At 39.8% G+C, this 23,457-nt stretch overlaps 1 protein-coding gene across 4 annotated transcripts in view; it reads left to right on the top strand.

Annotated features, from left to right (window-relative positions):
- Positions 1-1,568: 1,568 nt before the first annotated feature.
- Positions 1,569-23,457, top strand: part of PLCE1 (phospholipase C epsilon 1) — a 164,515-nt gene continuing 142,626 nt past the window's right edge. For all 4 annotated transcript variants that reach the window (XM_074830927.1, XM_074830926.1, XM_074830925.1 and 1 more), the window contains exon 1: positions 1,569-1,692. The gene's annotated coding sequence lies outside the window, so the exon portion shown is untranslated. The remainder of the gene's footprint in view (positions 1,693-23,457) is intronic.

The following is a 23,457-nucleotide window of genomic DNA, read 5'->3' as shown; positions in this document are numbered from 1 at the left end:
GTTAATAGACTTTCTCCACTGTAATTACTATCTACAAGGCATCAATACTATTGTACTTGTGTTATCCTCACAAGACAATTACTGCAATGAGGTGCACAGTGTTTGCTGAGGTAACAGAGTAGAATATACAGTAATAAATCTGACTTTGAAGCCTTTGGATTTGGTCTGCCCTTAGAAAGTAGTACGGCGAGTTCCTTACATTGGAAGAGAATGAAGTAAATTAACTGTAAGTTTTACAACCCTGTACTGGGACACAATCTCTGCATACCTTAGTTATGAGAATTGGTGCCCCTCACATAAAAATGTCCTAAATAAAACCGTGTTATCTGTGGCCAACTTTCGCCCGTTGAAAGAACGAGAACGCTTCCTTTACAGCGAAAGTTTTCGAGACCGTTTTTCTTCTCGTTGCCTCCTCACGGGAAGGATCGCCTGCAAAGGTGCCCAGCGGCGCTCACCGAAGCCGCGCTCTGCCCGTAGCGCCCATGGGACCAGGGCGGCATTTCCCCCTCCCCTTCCCCCGGCTCCGCGCTCTCTCCCCGCGGAGAGCGGCCGGCCGCGGGGCGGGGGTTGCGCGCTGCCCCGCTCCCCCGCTCCCTGCAGCGCCGGGGGGGCTGCGGGCAGAGAAGCACCTTGTGCACCAACGCTGCTGCCGGGGGCGCGGGGGTCGCGCCGACATTCCGATGCGGTGAGGCAGCCGCGGCCCGGCCCGCCCCGGCTCAGGCCCCGGCCCGGCGGGCGCGCGCGGCGATGGCGCTGGCCCGGCTCCCGCTGCGGGGGGCGGCGCCGTTACTCAGCGGCGCGGGGTCGAGGCGACGCCGCCCGTTTGCGGGAGGTAGGAGGACGGTCTTGGGCCGGTCACCCCAGCTGGCGGCTGCCCAGCGTGGGGGAGGGCGGGCGGGTGGCCCGCGGCGGGACGGGACCCGGGGTGCGCTTTCGGGCTTCGGGGATCCCCTGCGCGGGAGTCACGCGCGCGCCGCGCGGGGGCAGGCAGCCGGGTGTGCAGCTGAGGGGCAGTGCCGCCCGCGGGGTCACCGCCAAGCTGGTACGACGTGGAGTCGCCCAAACGCCGCCCGGAGCGGACCGCGCGTCCCCCCGAGGCGCCGGCCGCCGCGGTGCCGCTGCGGGGGACGCACCCGTCACGGGGCCGGGCGGGCGCCTCGCCTGCGGGGGGGGAAGAGGGGGGCTGCAAAGCCACCGCGCCCCCTCGCCGCGGTGCCTGTGCGGGCGCGGAGCCGCCGCGGCGCAGGACGAGGAGGAGCCGCCGCCGGCGGGCTCGCCCGGCTCCCGCGCGGGGGCTGCGCTTGGCGACCCGGCCCGGGGGCAGCCGCCCGGCGGGAGTATTCGCCCCCGCCCCCCGGCTTTGAGGAGAGGCGGTCCCGGGGGAACCCGCCCCGCGCCCTCGCTCCGCGGCTGAGTCAGCCGGCGGCGCTGCCTCCGCGGCACCGCCTCCCTCCTTCCCTCCCTGCCCCGGCCCGGCCCGGCGGGGCGGTGCGCGCCCGCCCGCAGCCCCCGCCCCCGGCCCGCCGGGGTAGGCGCCTGGTTCGCTCCGCCGCCCCGGGCAGCGGCGGCCGTGGAGCGCTGGCGAGGCGGGGGCGGCCCCGTCCTGCGGACTGCTCCGCTGCTGAGGCCCCGCCGCAGCTGCAGTCACCGGCCGGCCCGAGGAGGAGGAAGATGCCGGCGGGACGCTGAAAGGTGCGTCCCCTGCTCACTCCCGCCCGCTTTCCCGGGCTCCGTTCCCGGCTCTCGAGCGAGGCAGGCGCTTCCCCCGGGGGCTCCCTGGGGCAGGGCCCCGGCCCCCCCGGCCCCGGCGGGGGGCTGCCCGCTGCGGCCGTGCGCGGCGGCGGGCCGGGGCTCCGCTTTCGGCCATGTTCCGCAGCCCCGGGCCGCCGGTGGCCGGACCCGGTGTTCCCCGGCGTTCCCCGGCGGCCTGCGCCCCCCTGCGCCCTCCCCACCTGCCCCGTGCTTCGGGGCTCCCCCTCTTCCCCCGGGAGGGTTCAAGAAAATCCCAACTGCAAAAGCATATTGGGGTGGGTTTCCCATATCCCACATTGTTATACATTCATCCCTCGCTTTCCCTGTTCTCTTTTTTTTTTTTTTTTACCCATTGTGATTGTACAAATAGTTGTTACTGTTTTACATTAAAGCCTGGCTGATTGTAATCCACCAAGAGCGGTGCAGCTCGTGGGAGATCTGGCGTCAGAAGGAGCCTCTGGTGTGAGTGGCAGGGGCCATGTCGTCTCTGTCGCCCACTCGGTGGGTCTCCGTGAGCCCCTCTTCGCGGGCACTGCAGGCCCTGGTGCCCAGGCACGAAGGGTGCATGAATTCCTTCCAGCTCCAGACTTCTCTTTGGCCTGCTTGGTGAAGTGTGGTTGAGTTACAAAGACTCTAAGTCTGCAAACACTTACAGAAGTAACTTCACTGAAGTGTTTGTAGGATCAGGACCAAAGTGGCCAGTCGTGATGCTTATCAGTTCTGCTGCACGCTCTTGGGATGCCACCAGCACAGGTGATACGGGGAAGAGCCTATACAGGTGGCTGCCAACTAGGCTCCTGATAAAGGAAGTGTAAGAGCTGGGTGGAGTGGTAGAGAAATCCTTAAAAGATCAGCTGTACTTCAAAGGAATAGTCAAACATTTCATGTTTCACAGTAAGGTGCTTGTGTGAGGAGCGGAATTGGGCTTGCTGTTGTATGTATATGACAAAAGTTTGCTAAATATGTCAATCCTGTACATTTTATATATTTATATATTTGAAAGGGGAGAACCTTCCAATTATGAAAAAAAACATTTACCAATTGCTGCAAAGCAGTGACCATTATGCAGTTTAAGAAGTCACTTAAGAACTGCAGTTTCCAACTGCAGATAATCTTCTTTGATCTGTGGTATCTCATCCTGTGAAAAGTCAATGGCAAACAACCTATGTTTGTGATTGTTACAAAAACAAAATGTAAAACACCTAAACAAACTTGGGAGCAATGAAACAAACAAGGCGACGCCAGAAACAGAGGCAAAGTTCTGTGTATTAGGAAATGTTTCAGAGAGAAATGCCCAAGTCATCAAAGAGCATGCCCAGCCTGTGCATAAATTCACAAAGGATTAATGAAATCTTTCTTAGTCATCTAAATAGAATTTATTCATGATCTGCCATATTGAGGTGTTAATCTAGTATACTGTAATGAGTTCATTCATATTTTCACACATGGTAAGAAGTTTGTTATTAAGACCTTGTGACTGCAGACCAGACTGGAGTTCCTGCCCTCTCAATTCACATTAATTTAATGTATGCATCTTAACCAATAGAAGTGTGGTGTTCAAGCCAGTGTTCCAACAATTTCATAAGGGAAAAAAAAAAACCAAAGTAAAACTTCGAGTTCAAGAAACATGAAAGCTCTACTGCAGAATAAAAAATTTCTCAAAACTATTTACTGGAAATCATAGAACAAGTTCATGAAAGAGATGATAAGATAATTTGAGGTTTGGGAGATTTGTAAAATGAGAAAAAGAAATTCTCTAGGTTATCCAGAAGAATGTTGTGAAACGATTTGAGCACTATTTGTAAGTACCCATGTAAGAGAGTATTTCTTGTTTCAAAGGGCTGTTCTATGTAAGAGAAATATGAATATTAAGATCCAGTGACTAGAACCTGCACTGAAATCCAGTATAGAAGCAAGGCACATGATGAAAAGTGACGGTTGTAACTGTTCGTGAAAAGTTGTGGTAAATTTATAATGGTTGGAAACATTTAGCTCAAGTTAGCAGCTCTTCTTTCTTGAAGAAGAACAGCTGTAATTTAGCAATAGTTCTTGGATTTGAAACAAGAATTAGTTAAAGGAAGACTTGAGTTACAAAGGAGGCAAACCCCAATCTATTATTTCATCAGAAGTCCATGATTTGCATAGGGATTTTTCATTAAACATTAAGTTTTTTTTTAGTGATTCATTTAGTTTTAGTTTACCTGCATATTTACAAAAATATTTCTTGAAGATTTTCTTCTTTTAAAACACTAAAGATCACACTTTGGAACAAGGGTTGTTTTGTTTTCTCTTTGTAGAGCACCTACCGCAAAATGGATATTGGCTCATGACTAAACTTTATAAATGACAATGGTAGTGTTATTAGCAATAACTCACATAGTTTTTGTTTTATATACTTTTTGAAAATAGTGGTAAATGAAACATTGGAACGAATCATGCAGCTCTAGCATGGACAGACTTATTCTCACGCCTGTTCACAATGCAGCCATTGATGGTTTCATTTGAGTGATGGTATCATTTGATTATGCACACAGCAGCTTAACGGCTGTCTATACCTTTAGTATGCAGTCTGATTAATTTTTAAATAATACTTTTCGTCGTGGCTCTGTTTTAGAAAACTATTAGCATGCTAACCTGAAATCCGTGGTTTTCCTTAGGCTCAGGAAGGAACAGAATTAACCTACTTATTCTCATTTAGAGGAGAGTTGTTGCACGTGTACTTCAGGGCCTAAATGACTGAGTACATATTATATGAGAGTAGTTCAGCTTACTCTGCATAGTGTTTTATTTGTCTTGGCAAATATATACGTATATCTGCTTGTGGGTGGGGTTTCCACAGTCATGGTTCTGCCAGATATTGGTCATATTTCACTGTCTTTTTTTTTTTTTTTTAAGTGGTGAAGTGGTGACAATTTTTCTTTGCATTTCCTGTATTGGGAACTCTCTAATCTTTTTCTTCTGTTTTTGAGGCACAGAATTTTGATCTTACTTGAAAAAATGTAGTTAATTTGTAAATATGTCACTATGGGATCAAAGTCTGGTCCTTGGTGGTTTCATATAGTCTGTCATGGTGACATGTCTTTGCAAGACTTTACTGTCACTGATTTAAAACTGTCACTTCTTAACTGCCCAGTCATTCATAAATAATCGAACACATCAAAAAAAAGCTATGTGTGCCATCAGTTACTGAAAACTGGTAAACTACAAGAGCTAGAAGGAATGAGCTCAACCGTCCACCAGAATTATCCTTCTTCCAGAGCCCACTGTATTTCTCCAGTCTATCTAGTGCCAGTGATGGTGCTGCAGGTAATAATACCAGCTCTTTCAATGAATGATTTAAAGTAGCAGGGACACCCACCTTGTGGAATGCGTGGCATGCCCCAGGGAGCTGCCTTCTGTGTTCTTTACATCTGAAACTCTTATGTACTCCAGCATAACTTTTGACTACGGAGACAGTGGAGGCTTGAGTCTTGTACAAGGAAGTGTATTCTGTAGGCCAGTATATTTACTGTAATATTTTACTCATGGTAGTCTGAGGCATATCATAATAGTTTAAATAGGCTGTCAACTCTGGGATACTTTTAATTCTACATTGCTATCAGTAAGTAATATTTAATAATTTGCTATGACATTGTTAGTGGAGCTGCCTCATTAAATAAAATTAAATATATTATTGCAATTTTCAATTGTTGTAACATTTCATAAGTAATTTAAAAATTAAATACTCAGGTATTTTCAGTATACTTTGTTACTCATTTGAATGTTTTAAATGAGACACAGAAAGTGGAAACATTGATTGCAAATTCAAAGTTACCATTTGAAAACATTTATTTTTGGGGTAATGGTTTTATTCTATTAGTATGCACAAGTGCTGCATAACTTGCATCTAATAATAGTGTGTTTTCTTAAACAGATGACTCTCCAGTTGCATTGACCTTGCCTTGTGTAGTAGGACCTTGCTGTCTGCTGTTTCAGACAATGCTCTGATGTGAGACCTCTCCTCCCACAGTATTTTTCTCTGTCTGTGCTACAGCATACAGCAAGAATGCTGCTGCAGTGATCTCTGGTATTTGAGGTTTTTGTTACACTGCATCTTCTTTCTAACATTTTCATAATGCATTCCTTTACTCCAAGTACAAAACTCTGTTGCTTGGATTAGGTTAATTTATTTCTGTAGCAGTGCAAAGATCTTTCAGCAGTATTTGGGGGAACCCAAGTTGGTTTCCCTTTGGAATTTAGCAAGATAAAAAGGGGTCATGTAGCAGAGTAGCTACTGCTTTGTGCACTACCAGCACTTCACGTTAAAGAACAACCTGTAGACTTCCTCTTGAGAAACTTTCTTGATGTGAATGCCTCCTTTTTAATTCCTTTAGGGTTGCTACGGTTGCTTTGGATTACAGCTATGTACCAAATTGCAAGGGAAAAAGAAAACCCAGTGTTTTAATATTCAGGCTGAATTGCCTTCTGAAGACATCATTCTGCTTCTGGTGTAATTTTAGGTAATTTTCATACTCTGATATTTTTTTAAAGATGTATTTTCAACCAGTTAGTTATTGTTCAGTTCAGACAAATATGTTAAAATACATTTATAATCAGATTGTTTCATTGGTGGGCAGAGATTGGTTAGTATTTTTCGAACTTTTACTAGAAAAATTCACACTTTCCATGACTTTCAAATGTATCAAATGTTCTGTGAGCATATGAATTGTTTCTACTGAAAGCTGTGGGAAAATAATCTAATTGCAGGTATTTCTTGTGAAAGTTTCAAGTTTCTGCCCACTCTCTGCACCTGTTTTAATTCACCAGGCTTATGGGAAGCATAGTAAAACTAGAAGAGTATCTATCCAAGGCTGCAACCCCCTAGATTTCTGACTGCAGGAGAGACTGACAAATAGGCTGCCTCCATGTTTGTTCTGTAATTCACATTCGCTCTTTAGCTATGCTGTGGGCTGCTTTTCTGTAACATCTTGAGAGGCAAAAGTGTCAGTAACAGGTAGATAATGCTTCTTGAAGTCTTTTGTATTGTGGTACATCTGCATTACTGCAGTACTGCTTTTTTTAGATGAAAAATATTTCTTAAATGTGGTTCTTTTAGAGCCCTTGAAATTTTTCTGTGTAGCTGTTACTTTTGTGAATAGTCTTGTTTGCATTTTCTCCCCAAAGAATAAGGTGGACATACAAAAAGGGCAGAATCTTGCATAATTAACTTTGTTTTGTTGTGATTGCACCTTTTTTGTTTGCTTTTGCTTTTCTTAATGGTGAATTTATGGAAGAGACAACAAAAATAGAAAAAATAAAATCAAGCAGTTGGACAGCTGCTTATGTTGGGAATATTTTAACCTTAATAACCACTTGAAATGTTGCTGCTGTTAGTGGTTTGAATATACATCTGCTCTTATTCTGTTCTTTAATTCAGCGAAGTATAAACAAGAAGTTCCACTTCAGTGGTGGTGTTCACTCAGTAGACAGAAAAATGAAATATGGAGAAACTTAATATAAAAATGGATGGTTTCATATGTGTCACTAACTACAACCTCCATGGCAATCCTATTTAGAAGCATTTCCAATATTAATAGCCTGGGTAATTTAAATATATGTCCAATTATGGTGCTTTTTCTTTATTTTATTTTTGTAGGAGAAATTTAGAAAGTAGTGGTCACTGTTTCATCATCTGTCACTGTGTAAAATTCCAACAAGTTATACCATCCAAATGAAATAAACTGTTCCTTTGAATAGTCTTCATGTGTCTACCAATATGTAATAGGTACACTTAAGGGTTCAGTTCTGTGTGTTTGGTTTTGTTTTGCTTGTTTTCAAAATGATCTTCTTGTAAGATACAGCTGTTGGAGGACACTGTTGAAGGATGGTAATTATTGCTCAGTGCTCCCTGTCCACCAGTAATTCATCCAGTTTTGTATTTGATCTTGCTCTAGATGTTTTCCAGTTTCCCTTCCTTCTTCATAGCGTGGAGTCTTGTGTCCTGTTACCCTGACTTAGGTTGTAAGAGGGAGTGGTTGATTCTTGGGGAGGGTGGTACCGTTTCATTCTTCTGTGTCTTTGGTACTTTTGGTTCGACATAACTGCGGTATGGTATTAGCATATTGCCAGTTGTTACCTGATACTGTGGTATGTGGAGTTACAGATTGCTTTCCACAAGAGAAAATTCAATGGTTGCATGGTTTCAGTTCCCTGCAATGTGAATTATGTGCAGGGAAGCAAGAAGTATCTCTGTTTTCAGGGTGTGTTCCTATCGGAGATACTTGTCTCAATGAGAATACCCTTGTATCTCTGCAGACTGGACACCTGCAGAAGCTACGTCTCAGCTGAAAGAGTCAAATCAAATAAAAGGTTGACTGTGTGTTTACACGCATCAAAGTCTACTCTCCAATAAGTGTATCGCTTAACAACACTGTTCCCTTTCTCCCAACAAGACTTCTCGGTGAGCTGCTATCTACCAGAACAGCTCAGTCATACCTTCCCCTCCAGTGTTACATGAAGTCTGCAGTGTTTCTGAAAAAGGAGAATTATTGTAATTTGCTGAGAAGGGAAAAGTGCAGTTTTTTCTTTCCTAAGCATCAGAACTGCACTGTCTGTACTCCAGACTCATATCTGAAAGCAGTTCTTTGCCTTCTGTATCTTTGAAAATACAGACTCTTCTGAGTACACCATGTCATAGAAACCTATATACCTTTCCTACATTTTGGGTATATGTTTTATGTAGTATGCCTCCACTACAGATAAAATTATGGAATAGTTAACAAAGATGTTACCATGCAACTACTTGTGCAGAGATTTAAAAATGCCAGCTGCGTGTGCAGTGTTACCTCATATGTGAAATGTGACATGTTTCCTAACTTTGGAAAAGTCATGATGTTGACTCTATATAATTATTCTCTTTTAAAGAACAGTAAATCTTGGATCTGTAGTATATCTGTCAGGATATTTCTGGATAGATCTTATTGCCCCACTTGAAAATTATATTAGTTTAGCCCAAATCCATGTAACATTGGATGCTGTTCTTTTTATTGTGTTACTTATTCCATGTTGGCAGAAATATGATGTGTGTAAAAAATACAGTTTTTTGGTATCCAGTTGCCTTTTGGTCCCCTATTAAAACAGATTTCAGAGACTGTATTACAGGATTCTACTATGTGGCTGAACTAGCTTGCAGTATGAAACAGAAATGTTTATTGATTTTTTTTTTTTTTTTAAGATGTGTGAACTTGCAGGACAATGTTGTGGGTTTTTTGTTTTTTTAAATTTTTTTTTACCGAAGTCAAACTAGCCTTATTGGTACATCACCAAAAAGCATTTGTAGATTAAAATCCAGCGTTTAAACTTGTTTGGGAATACAGTTGAATCCCAAAATGCACTATTCAGTTGTTTCCATTCTCATCTAGCTTTCCTGAAATAAAATGAAAATTAAGTATATACATAGTACCCTGGTATCAGAATGTTGTGATCATTAAAAATCTAGCTTTAGTGGCCAGTTCTGCTATGGAGAAAGAGTATAATATTAATACTGTTCTTTCTTGTTTGTGCTAAGCAGATATTGTCAACTACCAATCTAGTTGCACAGATTAAATTTGTTTGTATATAGTTATGGAAACATTCTGGATTTCCTATAAAGAAAGAATATTCTTTTAAAACATTAGTTTAGGACCATGAGTAAGAGGGGTTTTTGAGTCTCATAAATTATTTAATGCATTTTTTTTTTAGTGATCAACTGGAATTTTTCTTGTTCCAACAAATTGTGAGCTATGGCAAATGTTTTATTTTTAACTGAATTTCTGTGTCACTCTGAACATTTTTGGAGGAATGTTTTGCTTATTGTGATTATGTTCATGCAGCAAATTCTGGAACTCTGTCTTAGAACTTCTATTTATGTGTAATAGGAGATAATGACTTGAGGAGATCAGGGGAAATAGGAAGTCTTAATTATAAATTTTTGTATATTCATTTGTATAAAGGAATAGGAATTTCTTGGAAACCAGCAACATTTTGGGATGTAAATCGTCCTTCCTACTTTTCTAAGATAGAATCAGAAAAAAGAATGGGTAATTTGTGATACTAATAAATGGATAATATCTACAATTGAAATCTATTTTCACAGGTTTTTCTAGTCTTTCAAACCAAATCCATTCTGGGGGCATGCCAACAAACTGATTTTATTATGAAAACTGTTGTCAGCACCAACTGTTCAGTGCATCAAGTTCCAAATCCTCATTATCCTTCCCCTTCTGTGATTAGTTTGTCTTAAAAGTAATAAATGTGGAACCTTTCTTTTTGTCTTAAAATTCTTAAGCCTTTATTGTTCCCATTTTCTTCTTGTTTTTATAACTAAATTGTCTGTTTTTAAAGCTGAGATTATGAGTAGTTATATAATGATACGACTAGGGACTTCTAGAAAAACAGTGCCTTTTCTGAGTACATGACTGTAAGAATTAGCAATACTGTGAAGTCTGTTTAGGAATTAATTCTCCATACTATTTGAACTGTGATTCTAGATTTGCAAGCCAGGTTCAGTAGTGGTTTGTAGAAATAAACAGTTCCCTAGACAGCAGGCTATAAAACAGGTCAGTGTTAAAATATGCAGTAACATCTTTCAAATGTCTGTGTAGTATTAGACTACTATGCCTGCCTGAATTCTCTTTCAAGATTCAGATCTTAACATCTGTTTGGAATTTTGTTACCTGATAGGCATAGGAATGGTAGAGATGCATAGACAGTAAAGGGTTTTCAGGAGGTCTTCAAGTCCACCCCTCCAGAAGAGGCAAGTCTGCGTGTTCTCTTAAATTCTACAAACGTCATTCTGCTTTCCCAAAAGCTTACCTCCATGGTTGTGTCATCCACTGCTTTTATTTTATATACTCTTTATTCTGTTATGCAAGTTGGTAATGAAAATGTTTTATCCTTAACAGTCAGTTGTCCTGTTGGCTAGGTATATAAAGCTGTTATTGAGGCTAAAATTTCTGAGGATAAAAGAAATGTTATAATGGTACAGCACAGTATTATCCTGTATAACAGCTTCTGTGCACCCCTGAACTTCATCTCAACTGTGTGCTTTATAGGAAGCTGCATGGAATTGACTTATGAGTCAGTGGGAGAGCTGTAAAAATATTTGAGGAAGGTGTGTGTGCAGATTTAAAGCAAGGCAAAATAATTTGGTATAACAGCATTGGAGCTATGATGGCCAATAAAGTATCTTATCTGTACATGAGTCACTATGCTCTAAACTCATGTACCTTCCTCTGACTTGACATGGTGCTCTGATTATTTTTCTTTTGCTTTATAATGCCCTTCTAAATCTTTTATCAGCTTTTCTGTTCCCTTGAGTTCTGAGGACACTATTGAGAAGATCAGAAAGGCCCAAACAAAAAAACCCCCAAACCCTTCACTTGCTGTTCTTGCTTGAATTTACACTTACCAAACTCTCCCAAACATTTTGGGTGCATTTGACTTGTTGAAATCAACAGATTTTTAAAAAAAAACCCAGTAGCCTTTGTCTCCTGGGTTTCCTGCTTTTACCCATCTTGCTTACAGTAAAGCTCTATTCTGTTAGCAACCATATGCATCCCTATAAAGGTTTTAAAGTTTGAACTGAGACAGAGACTGTCTCAGCTCTTGGCCAGTGAATGCTAAGAAAATTGGCCAGAAAAGCATGAAAGCTGAGGCCCTTCCTCTGTCAAAGAAAAAGGGAAGCTCTGATCTTTCTGCATACCGATTTTTGCAAGTATTGAGTCCCAGACCTATTCTTGGTACGATTTGTCTGTCTCTTGCTTGCTAAATGTGGCCCAAAGGCCCCAGCAAAAGACCTCTAATCTACAGTGAACTTGTGTAGATCAACCTGGGCTTTTTCCTCTGCTTATCAGTTTGACTGTACTTTTTTTTTTTTGGTTACAGATTTAAATATCAACAAAAACATCCCATTTCTACAGTAATGCAGCTTTTATGCATGTGGCTTGCCTCTGTTATTCTTTCTACTAAATCTAAAGACCCGCTTGCTTAATTTTTAAAATATTTGATGTGCCTATGAGTGTATCATTAAAAGAGCGTAGATGTTGTTGTGATGTTTTGTACTATGTATTGTGTGTTTGGGTGTAGGCACTTCCAGTACATGATCCTCAACCATACAGGACTTTAAAACTTTCAGTATGCAGATAATCTGACAATCTGTTGAATGATATGCAACTATATAAAATAGAGAGACAATATTAACTTAAGAAGGAAATGATCCATAAAATTTAGGCTTATTTTTAATATGTACTGGTACGGTTTTAAAATATTTAATTCATTCTTGTCAAATATTTGAATTTAAAGCATTAAAAATCAGAATCCTGAGTTTAAAAGTAGGTACAGTAATAATACCTCTTGCTCATTCTTCTTGCCATAACTGCACCTAAGACTATGTAGAGGTTGCTGTGTAATTTTTTCTGGTGAGTGAATTATGAAAACAAAACAAATGTTTTGTTTTTTATTGTTGTTATAGGTGATTATTATGCAAACCTGGATTATGTACAACTATTACACAGTTATATAAATAATGTACACCTGACTCAGCTTTTTCTCTATGGTTATGGAATATTTACTGGGTATAGTCTTTATTTTTCAGAGAGGTCACATGTGAAATAAGAGTGATGAAATGCATACATTGTATTTTCAAAAATATGTTGAAACATTATAGTACTATTAGTGTTATTACTTCCATAGCTGTTTCTGCCTTTATAACAGCATTAGAATGCTTAAATAAAAACAGCCAGCATTAATAGTTAATAAGTTAATAAAGTCAGAAAACTATACAGAATCCATGAAGACCTTAGCATGAGTATGCTGTCTGTTTCTAATTTAACCTGTTCTCAAATTACTCTCAGGAACTGTTCTAAGTTTGTCAAATACTTTGAGACGTCTACAGCAGGTTTTTGTTTTGAAGGTAGAGCTTGCCTTTCTTAAATTAAATTTCATTCTACTGATTTTATTTTTCTTATAGGTAGGTAAAAAGGGGAAGCCGTATTCAATAAATAATTTTTGATAGCTTTGGAAGTCAATAAAAAGATGTTTGGAATATGTAGGGGGTCTGAGTGTGACATAGTCCCTGCTAAATTAACAGGAGCGGGTCTAAGGAGGCACTTAACAGTTTGCAAGATACGTTCATAATAAAATAAGAGGACTACTGATTTAGAAAAAAAAATGACTTAGAACTTAAGGGATGCCAATTGATTTGTAAAGGACAGAAATGAAAAAGATCTGCAGGAGCAGGTAACTGTTTTGAGGTGTGGCAGTAGCATGCCTAAGATGACAGAGGAACAATATTTAATTTGAAATCTCAAAGGACAGGTTTGTCTGCTTTCATTTACGTGTAATGGTTTTATATGTTGTTTCTTAAGTCATCTACTCTTATCCATGAACTTTATTCTAGATGTATAGGTTCTATTTTTTTTTCTCCTCACCTCAGTTCTCACACATGGTCTGCTTCTTCCTTGTTGGCTTCCTAACAACCAGAAAGTGATATATGGGAAAGCAATACTATCTACATTAGAAACTGTTATTATTTAAACAAAGAACTCCATATAGTGTCCAAGATGTTAGTTGACAAAATGGAGAGCTTCAAACTGCCTGTTGTACCTTGTGGGTGCTGGTACAGGTGATGATACTGTCACTAAGTTGCCATTTAGAAACACTTTCTCTATGTATCAATGAACTTGAGCAGTAGTGGCAAGCCACTGATACACATCACCTTACAAACTGTCTTGAAACAGTTTTTTGTTTTAACACTGTTTTGAAATATTACATAGGTTTTTGTATACAGAGCACTGTTGCAAGAATCAGGCATGGTTTTGTTCAAAACTATGTAGATTGCACAGACTATTAGTTTTCATTATTGCTTTGCCTCCCCTCAGGGATTTTTTCTCATGCCAGTTATTACTTCATAATGCACTCAGATGCCTGCTAAGGTCATCATTGGTTTGAACAATCAGTCCTGCAGGTGAGCCTCCTGCATCTAGTCTACAGGTTTTTCCCCTCAGCAGGATGAAGTCAGTGTTGTCATCTTGCCCAACAGAAGCCTGATTACAAAGCCTTAGGCTGCTCCTTATCTTTCAGTTTGCTGCCTCAATGCTGGCCTGATAGTGCTTGATTCAGAGTAATCTCCTCAGCCCTGCTCTTGGCCTTGCTGGTGACATGCAAAAGTCTATATTTGTTGGGCTGTTCAGGTGTTACTTGATCATTAAATTTCCTCAACTTCTTTTTATCATCTGTGGTGAGAATGTGGTCGTGCCTGATGGTGAGGCCAAGGATCTCCCTTGTTGGGGAGCTGCAGGAGGGGACAGCAGGAGGATGAGCTGGGGGCTGAGGCTCTGCTGCAGCCTACTCATCCAGGGATCAGCACCAGCGGGTGAGTCAGGTCCCGTGTCAATCTGACAAGTCTGGTTGAAAGGTCAGGAGCAGCAGAGGACAGGGCCTGGGCCCAAGCTGCCAACGACGTAGCTCAGCCCAGGACTGAGGGGACAATCCTGAGCTGAAATGGATCCTGGGCACATTTGTGGGGGCTGCAGGTGAGGCTGGTTGTGGCATTTAAGGACTTGGGGTCCTTGGGGCCCTGACACTCCCTCTGACAGACATCTGCGATGATCCCGTCCTGGGTTAACATCACATATTGTTGTACTAGTTGCAGCGTTGGTTTGTCTTTATCATGCCCAAGTGCGTTACAGAAAACAAGAGTAGCTTCATCTTCTTTAACTGTTACAACAGAAATAACCTTGAGTGTTTCAGCATGTGTTCGCTGGTTCATTATCTTTTACAGTAATTTTGCGGTTGGGTTCTTTGGCTTGATTAACTGGCACTGACTGTTTTCTCTCTGGTGCTTTCCATTCTCCTCTGCTCAATTTTAGGGTATACACCAGGCATATGTATATGCCTTCTCCCTTCTAGGACCTTTTTGAGCTAAATATAAGGATAGTAAGTAATGTTACAGCAGCAGGAATGCACAACTGGGTGCAAACTAATCTTTCTGCTTGACTGAGAAAGTAGCCTGTATATGTAATGCTCATTTTTACATAATATGTTATTACTGAGGCATATGAATATTGGAATGTATGTATATCTAGTTTACGGTAAAAAAACCCAACAAGATTTCCTGGTTGCTTTTTCAGATTTTAGTGAAGCAGTGTTGTTTGGATACTAGCAGAGTCTCTGGCACATACTGCCACTTATGTCAAAATACAAATGGGTGTTCCAGAGAAGGAAGTGTCCTTTTCCAAATTATGACTGCATTTTTTTAGCCTGATTTCTTATGGAAACGACTTTGCAAAGTTACACTGTGTGTCTGTATGTCTTTTCTTTGAACTTTTAAATTGTCCTGTAGCAATCAGGTTTATTACAAAAGTGCAGATTTCAAAGATGCTAAAGACTCAACAAATTTCATGCAAATGTTACTCAGGTACAGAAGAGAAGTTCTGTAAGTAATTCTGGCTGTGAAGAATTTGCTCTGAGAGTTTACACATCAGTGGAGGGTCCATATAGAAGAAAGACCTTAGTAATACCCCAACTTTAAGAAAAGCTTCAGTTGAAACTGGCATCTCCTTAGGCATCACAATTATTCAGAATTCATTACTTCTAGAAGTAACTAAGGTATATAATGCTTGGTTATCATGTTTTCTGTTGGTTTTCAGTGTACCTTTAGCTACTGGATACTCTACATGGACATTAAATATCCTCTAAAATACTTGTCCATTAATTTTACCAATGACGTCACTGTTTTAAAATTTCATTCCATCTATTCAGCTGAAAATACAAGAACTTTTAAGAAATGTAACAAACTTTGAACGAGTGATTGTTTGTGTTGGATAAGTATAGAATTAACTTTTACCACACATTCTTATGCCAGTTGTGAAGACTGCACTTAAGTTGAACACTTGCAGAAGGTTTTATCCCAAAAGAAAGGGTGAAGTCCAAATACACAATTATAACCCCCAGGTTCTAAATGGGAATCTCCCAAGTGGTAAAAAACGCTTAATTGACTACTTTCATAGAGGCTCTGAAAGATAACCAAGAAAAGCAAATAAATCTGCATTTGTTCAGCAAGGATATAAACTTTTGTTGCAATAATTTTAAAGATCCTCAAATAAAGGATTGCCAGAATGTGTCATAATCATATATGGAGACAAGCTATATTCATCTTCAGGTGTGTTTCTCCTTCAAATAAGTTGTTAAAGAAATGCAAGTGGAGCTTGAGGAACATGGAAGTTGCTGTGAACATATGATTTTCTCTGTGGCTGGTTCCATTTATCTTAGATGATGTGAGGGTATATTATAAAAGAAAACTCCTAATTTTGATGCTGGATCTATTTCCATCCTATTTATTTATTGGATTGAATTACTAGTATTTATAATGTGAATTACAATGATGCCTACAAGAGTTTTAGAATATTAAAACATTTAATTTAAACTGATCACTTAAAATTGATTCTATTGGTAATGATCTCGTATGTTAACATAGTAAATATCTTGCAACATCAGAAAAAAATAATTTGCAGTTGTGTGGTGACTTGGTGCTTGCACATTTAATTCTGGCAAGAGCCAACATCTTAGAGATTACTTCATGGCTTGAATGACTCAGATGTCAGGGTGGGCTTTCTGCCAGAGAATGATGTGGTTGATAAAGCCATCATAGGCAAAAAATGAATGTAGTGTTGATTTGCTCAGGCAAATATCTTTTGCTGTATTTGAGTAGTGCTGTTTTCAGTGTCACAGTGCTTAATATCTAGAAATGTTAGAATAGTAGTAGTACAGAAATTGTTTCATGTATTTTCAGGCATACTTGATCAGTAGTCTTCTGAAAATGACATCTTTCTCAAGCAGATAATTAATTACCGTCTAAGCAAAAACCCCTGTTGTTTTTTTCTCTTGAATTCTCTATTAGGCATGATAATAATATGCAGATGAAATAGCAGATGTTCAAAAGAGAAAGTAAAAATAATAAGACACTAAATATTATGATTCCTGAATGAATGGTATGAATAGGTCAGGAATGGTATACAAAGAAAATGTATTTTGAGAAAGTGCAAGAGTGGTGCAGGAATTTAATAATGTTAGTCTGAAGCATTTAAAATATTTTTCTTTGCTTTTGTAGAACTAAAGTGTAAATGCATAGATTGACAAATGACTGAACTCTTGTTCACATATAGATTAGCTTTTCATTTTTATTTGAAACATATACTGGGGTTTCAGACGTAACTCTTGTTGCAGTTATGACAGCTGAGCAATAATATATAAGTTATTACTCAAGTAATATTTTTACTAGGACTACCATGTCTTAGCATAATGTGAATAAAAGTGTTAGCTTGGGTAGAAGATAAACTGTAGTGATGTATGTGCCTCTAACATGTCATCAGACATTTTAGTAGTCAGAAATATTTTTATTACAGGTTTGTTCTGTTCTCACCAGTGTGGCTAGAATTACAGCTAATGGAGGACAGTGAGAGAGAGGGAAATGAGGGACGACTTGGGTACTCACACAAGAAGTGCTGTGAGGAAGAATGAACACAATGAGGAACCTGGAGTGTTCTTCTTGCTTATTGTGTGACCTGTTTCAGAGTAATTTTAAAACTTTGGCAGGGTAACAGTTTTTTATGGCAAGGTGCAATTGCAGTTTATTGAGATATATGTCAGTGTACCACGTAAAGTCCCTTAAAGGCATGGTTTCACTTTGGGCAGAAATGCTAGATGAGCTCAGATGGGAAGGCCAGGAAGACCTGCCAGTGGTGCTTTGTTGTCAAGTGGAACTGGATAAGAAAGGATTGCCAGGGCTAGAGATTCTTGCTGGAGGGACATGGATTTCTGCCTTGTGATGCTAACCTCTCTAGTATTACTTTAGGAAAAGGGAGGATGAGAGACAACAGCGTTAGGATATTTGGGAAATGTTCTTTACCTCGAGGCTGAACTGTCACTAAGTTGCAAGCTGCTGAGCTAAGGCTTGTAGATCCTCTGAATTAGTACTTGTTATTGCAGTATCCAGGTAAATAAACCTACTTCTGTAGAAACTGATGTGCTGGTTTCTATCACTGCTGAAGCTTGAATCCCAGTGCAGGGAGACAAACCTTGCTGGGAGACATAGGTGGTGCTCCAGGCAGGGTGTGGAGTGTGATTGGCATGCTGTGAGGTCTGAACCCTGTCCAGTAGTCTGAAAGGGTCAGCCTGCTGTAGGGCTGGGCTGGTGGCTGGCTGGCCAAGGCATTAACTTCTAAAGGCTTGAAGCAGCTGACTTTGACAAACAGTATCCTTTGGTCAAGGTAGCATCTCTCATGGGTGTGGTAGGAAGGGAAATGCCCAATTCTGTCACTGGTGTGCCACTGTGAATCTGTGGTTGGATGTTTTTTTGAAAGTGAAGGCCTGCAATTTCCTACTTACTTTCCCTTTTGCATTCAGGAACTCGTCTGGCTTTCAAATAATGTAATTTTTCCTGCTCACATACTGAGTTTATTTGTGATAATGATTCTTTGGAGAGAGAATTTGATAGAAACTAGAATGGAGGGAGTATACCATGTTTGCAAATGACATTAATATGTAATCCCAGGTTACTGTTGACTTTTTAGAGTCGTAAAGAGTACACGTTTCAAAGTGACAGATTTTCAATGCAGTAACCAAGTTCTCAGAACAGTAATGCTTGTATGTAAGCATTCCATTTTGTATTAACATTTTGAGGCCACAGAAGTGATTGGCAAATGACAGGAAATACATGCAATCATTTTCCCCATATTTATTATTTGTATTTTGATGACAACAGTGTTTTTCATTCATATTTTAACAGAAACACTGTTTGCAATATTTTAAAAATAATTTGAGATTCACTGTGCACAAAACCCCTCCGTGTCTGCTTCTTCGCTTCTGTTTGTGGGGTTTTACTTAGTGTCCCGATCAGCAGAAGATTCTCCTGTTATTTTCCAACGTATTTAACTCTGGGTAGCCTTAGTGAAGGAATTTACTGTGCTTTATTGACTGAGAAGAAATAGTGTAAATTGACTACAGAGAAACCATGTGAATGAACATGTGTGTGTAGAACTTGAGAACTTGTTAAAGGATAAAACAAATATATGAATGATGGCATTGAGTCCAAGGGAACCACAAAATCTTCAAAGATGGACAAAGCCTTGAAATGGGATGATGGCTAAATTATTTCCCAGTTTGAAGCTGTTGGTGTTTCAGAGGATCTGAATGATTGGTTGTTGGTATTCAAATACATGCAGAACACGTGGGCAGTGCTGTGAATACGCTACTTGCTGTTCACTGCAGATCTGTACAAGATCCTTGGTGGGCCTGAGTGAGGCAGTTCTGCTCTTGTGGTAGGAGCTCAGTTAATCCCCATATTAAACACTGAGCTAACTAGCTGAATACTTTCTTGGGGTTGAAAGAGACAAACCTGTCACTTGCCTTAGTCTTTTTCTATTGTGTCCGGTGCATATGTTCCTTTATAGCAGTTCAGTTCATGGCTAAACTGAAGTTAGAATGAAACTTTGTAGTTTGTACAAAAGGTAGTTTGTACAAAAGCTGGAAAGGAGTATTGGGGTTTCTGGTGTTTCCATATTGAAAAAGTTTCCGTAGGCTGGTAGTCATGTAAAGAAGGACGGCAGTGAGGACCCTTTAATTGGTGTAGGGATCAGCTGTGGAGAACTGATGGTAGACCTCCACCATGTGGAACTGATGAAGGACAAATCACCATCTGCATAGTGCAAGTTATTGCCAGTCATTGCCAGGTGAAAACTTTAATAAAGTTGCTGTGTGATTAATCCGTGTTCCTTGCATCTTGTTTTTTATTTCTGCATGTCTAAGGTTTCAGCTGCTGTTCAGTTGCTTGATCTCAAATTTGACTTCAAGGTGAAAAATTTGTGGTAGACCATATGGGTGGAAAAAGAATATTTTTAATACAGTGATTTTTAATCCTGATGGACATAGTGAACATAAGATATTGGAGATGGTGTAGGGGGGTTGACCAGAGCTTTTCTGAACAAGTCTTGAAGTTGACTAAATGAAAATGTGTTTGTGGAGCTGTAGGAAAGTGGTCTTGCTCAGCTCATACTGCTTAAGCTGTCAAAGAAGTCAGGTCTCATCTAGGATTCCTTTTCACCTTTTTTTATCCTTTGTTTTTACAAGACCTTTGATATTATCATAATAATTCTTACTGTTGATCAAGAAGGTTACTTTGTTTATTTTGCTTTACTGAATGGCGTTTCCTGGTTTTGTTTGTTTGTTGGAGGTGTTTACAGGCTTTGTTTCATTTCTTCTAACAGGAATTCCTTACATTTTAATTTTTAAAGCTTTGCCTAGCTTATGATGCATCTTCCCTGTCATGTTTTCAGCTGAATTTCCTTTAGTGAAAATGCAGCCTTCTAAGAAAGTTAGAATTACACTCTTCCTTTTGAGGACATACTGTCTTTGTTTAGATAACCAGGTACTCTTAAATCTGTGCAGCAGTTGAACTAGAGAAATGTTGATGATTAAAAATTGAGAGAGTGTGGTTAAGATGGGTAATTCTTTGTATTAGCTTTAAACAGATGATGGTCTGATAAGGGGCAGAGAAAGAATTGATTCATTTAGTAACTATAGTTATTATCTCTGATGAATATAACTGGAGAATTGAGTTGATGCTCCTGGTTTTCAAGATCACAGTGATACATATTTGTTTTATATAATATCTTTTATTAATTTTCAGTTATTTTCCTTTATGTTATGTTCCTTTATAGTTTATCTAATCTCTCCAAGAGATTCTGCTTACCAGTGCCAAGTTTGTTGAATTCTGCGCTTTGAAGATATTTGTTTTAAATTCTGCTGCCCTCCCTTTTCCTATGAGTGTGACTCAGTGCTCCAAAATCTTTCACCCATTTGACACTGTTTTCAAAGTTCTTCAAAAAGTTAAGGAAATTATTCCAGAAGTACTTGTTCAAAGATGGAAAAGGATAATCCCACCTTTAATTGTTAGAGTTGTCATGCATCTCAGATAGAAGGACCTGTTCATCTGAGTGTTGATGAAATTACAGCTTTCAGTGTATTGCAGATCAGATCTAGGAAGAAATAAAGAACTGATTCTGACAGTAAGATAAATTCAGTCTTGGGTTCTCTCAGTGTGTCTCCTCATACAGAAGAGGATTTGCTGTAAAGAAATGAAGAGTGAAGCTGGTATCTGGCAGTAACTTCAGATTCTGCCTGATGCAGTGATGAATGATGAGGCAATTGAGGGTTCACCATCTGGCAGCCATTTGCATAGTTTGAGACATCTAATACTTGATGATGTTTAGATAAGTATTCTAGAAATTAAAAAAAGATGCTCTAACTTGACAGGATATATAAATACTGTAGTTTTTCAAGACTTTTTTGTTGTTGAAACACAGACACTGGTGTTAAATCTGAGATTCTGCATGATGCTCTGTGCCAAATAAAATGTTGTTATAACTTGCTTCTAACTGTTCAAATAGGGTTTGTGCACATCTTGAGTGATTCTTAAGAGTCTGGCTATTTCCTCCTTACTGTTTGCCCGTGATTCCCTGGGCAGAAGAAAGGTTTAGGAAACTGATGACAACACATTGGTGCCCTGTTCTTGTACTGGTATCTTCTGCTTGTTTCTGAGATGAGGCACTGTAATGAAAAGCTAACAGTGTGCATGATACAGGATAAATGAAAGAGGAGTCATTAAATGTGGATTTCTTATTCTCTTCAAGGAATCGGTCTGGATCAAACTAGTTTATTTACTAAAAAAAATGCTCTTTAATTGTAAATGGATACTTGAAGTATGCAAACAACTTTCCTCATGAATCAGTTGTTTCTTTAAGATCTTGAACTGAGATTATATTGTTTAAACACAGTTGTTGGGGTGATGTGAGATGATCAATAGTTTTGTATCCACTTGCCATGTCAAATTATTTCTCTAGTTTACTGTTTCCCAAGAATCTCTTTCTCGTTGAATGCTTAAGCCTTAGATGCTGTGTAAATATTTATTAATTTGAATTAATTAATGTAATTGTTTGGTTGTTGGGGGTGTGCTTTGTGTGCTGAAATGTCTTTTGTTTAGGATAATCACCATGTATAGGTAGCATATAGGATGAAAATTGGAGAAATAGCTATAGGTGTCCCAGCATAGCCAGGGAAGAAGGGAGGATTGTCAGGCTGCTTCCATTTGCCCTTTAGCTGTTTGGAATTGCCTTCTGTGCTGTTCCAATAGCAGTTTGCCCATGGAAACCACCAGTATGTGTTTTGTACTGTCACATATCTTTTTGTCAGTCCCCTCATTCTCTGCACCCATAATCTTGGCCCCTACTGGGCATTCACCGGAAAGCGCTCACAGCATCCTACATGCTGAATTGCATTTGGTATCTCTGGCAGCATGCAATTTGTCTAAATAATCCCCATCTTTACCATGACACCCATCCCTTACTTGCCCCTTGTACAGTTGCTGTTTCTTCTCACAGTCCCAACCAGCATCCTCAAATATTTATCTAATCATCTTTTCCTTGACAGCCTAGAGTTGAAAGGCTTTCCAACTTAGCACATTGTGTTCAGTTCTGATCCTTCGTATGGCTTTCCTTAGACTAAATAATAGTGTAAGTCTTAACATACTGGTTTTTTTCTCTGAAGTAGAATTCCTGCTGACTTCAAAAGGAAATTAGCTTGAGTAATGAATTGTAGGTTAAACTGATACTAAATTAATACAGTTTTATAGTCTTTGATTATGTTGGATGTTTTACCTAGAATGTTGTAGACTTTAATCCCAGATGTCTGGGGAATAAGGAATTATTAAACATTATTATTAACTATTATTAATACTAACTAGAACCAGTTTGCACTTTAAGTCTTGAAGTGTATGCAGCAGTGTAAAAAGAAAATAGACAAATTAGTCTGAAAACATGTGACATAAAACTTAATACATTTTGTGAATGTGTGTGCTGAAAGGTTGCCAGATTGTTTATTTTCATTATTCGTTTGTCTTTGGCTGACCTCTGCATCCAGGATGATTCACTAATGCTGGATGTAGTTTCTTATATTTTTACTTTCCTTTACTGATAGAAGGAGCACATTACATTTCTGACATAACTTGAGTCTTGTAAAATGAACCAGTATAGTTATTAATGGATTTTGTCAGCTAATCTAGTGGCTTTAGAAAATGTCAGCATGTGTTGAATACAGTACAGGTTTAGCTGTCTACTTCATGTGCTTTTATATTCAGATTTAACTGTGAATCAGTGTGTTTTGAGTTGAATGTGCAACAGCAAGAATATGATTTTGAGTAATTTCAGCATTGTTTTCATATGCAAATGCTCGTATATGTTTGTGTGAGGATTTTATAAGAGGATCTAGGCTTTGGCCACTCATATGCAGATAGATGAGTATGAGAAACAACAGGGAGTTATAATTCTGCAATTTTACAGTAAGTTACAAAATACTGTTTTATTGGTTGAGCTTGTGAGCTTTATGCTTGATAACATCTATAACACTGTGTTAACACACTTCATAACATGTCTGATGAATTCCAACAGTTTAAGGAATTTGCTGGGCACAGTATTGAAATCTGTTGATTACAGTGGAAAGCAGAGACTGAGAAGAGTGTAATGGGGGACACATGAAACCCTGTCATCTGTTCAGCAGAGCTGCAGCTTCACATGTTTTTGCAGTTGTCCATAGATCAGAGGCTCTACCGTCATGTTTTTTCCTTGCTATTTCATG

Source organism: Strix aluco, chromosome 7, assembly GCF_031877795.1.
Source record: "Strix aluco isolate bStrAlu1 chromosome 7, bStrAlu1.hap1, whole genome shotgun sequence".
Classification (NCBI taxonomy): Eukaryota; Metazoa; Chordata; class Aves; order Strigiformes; family Strigidae; genus Strix; species Strix aluco.
The sequence above is the reverse complement of the archived record's forward strand: the minus strand, read 5'-3'. Positions and strand labels throughout refer to the sequence as shown.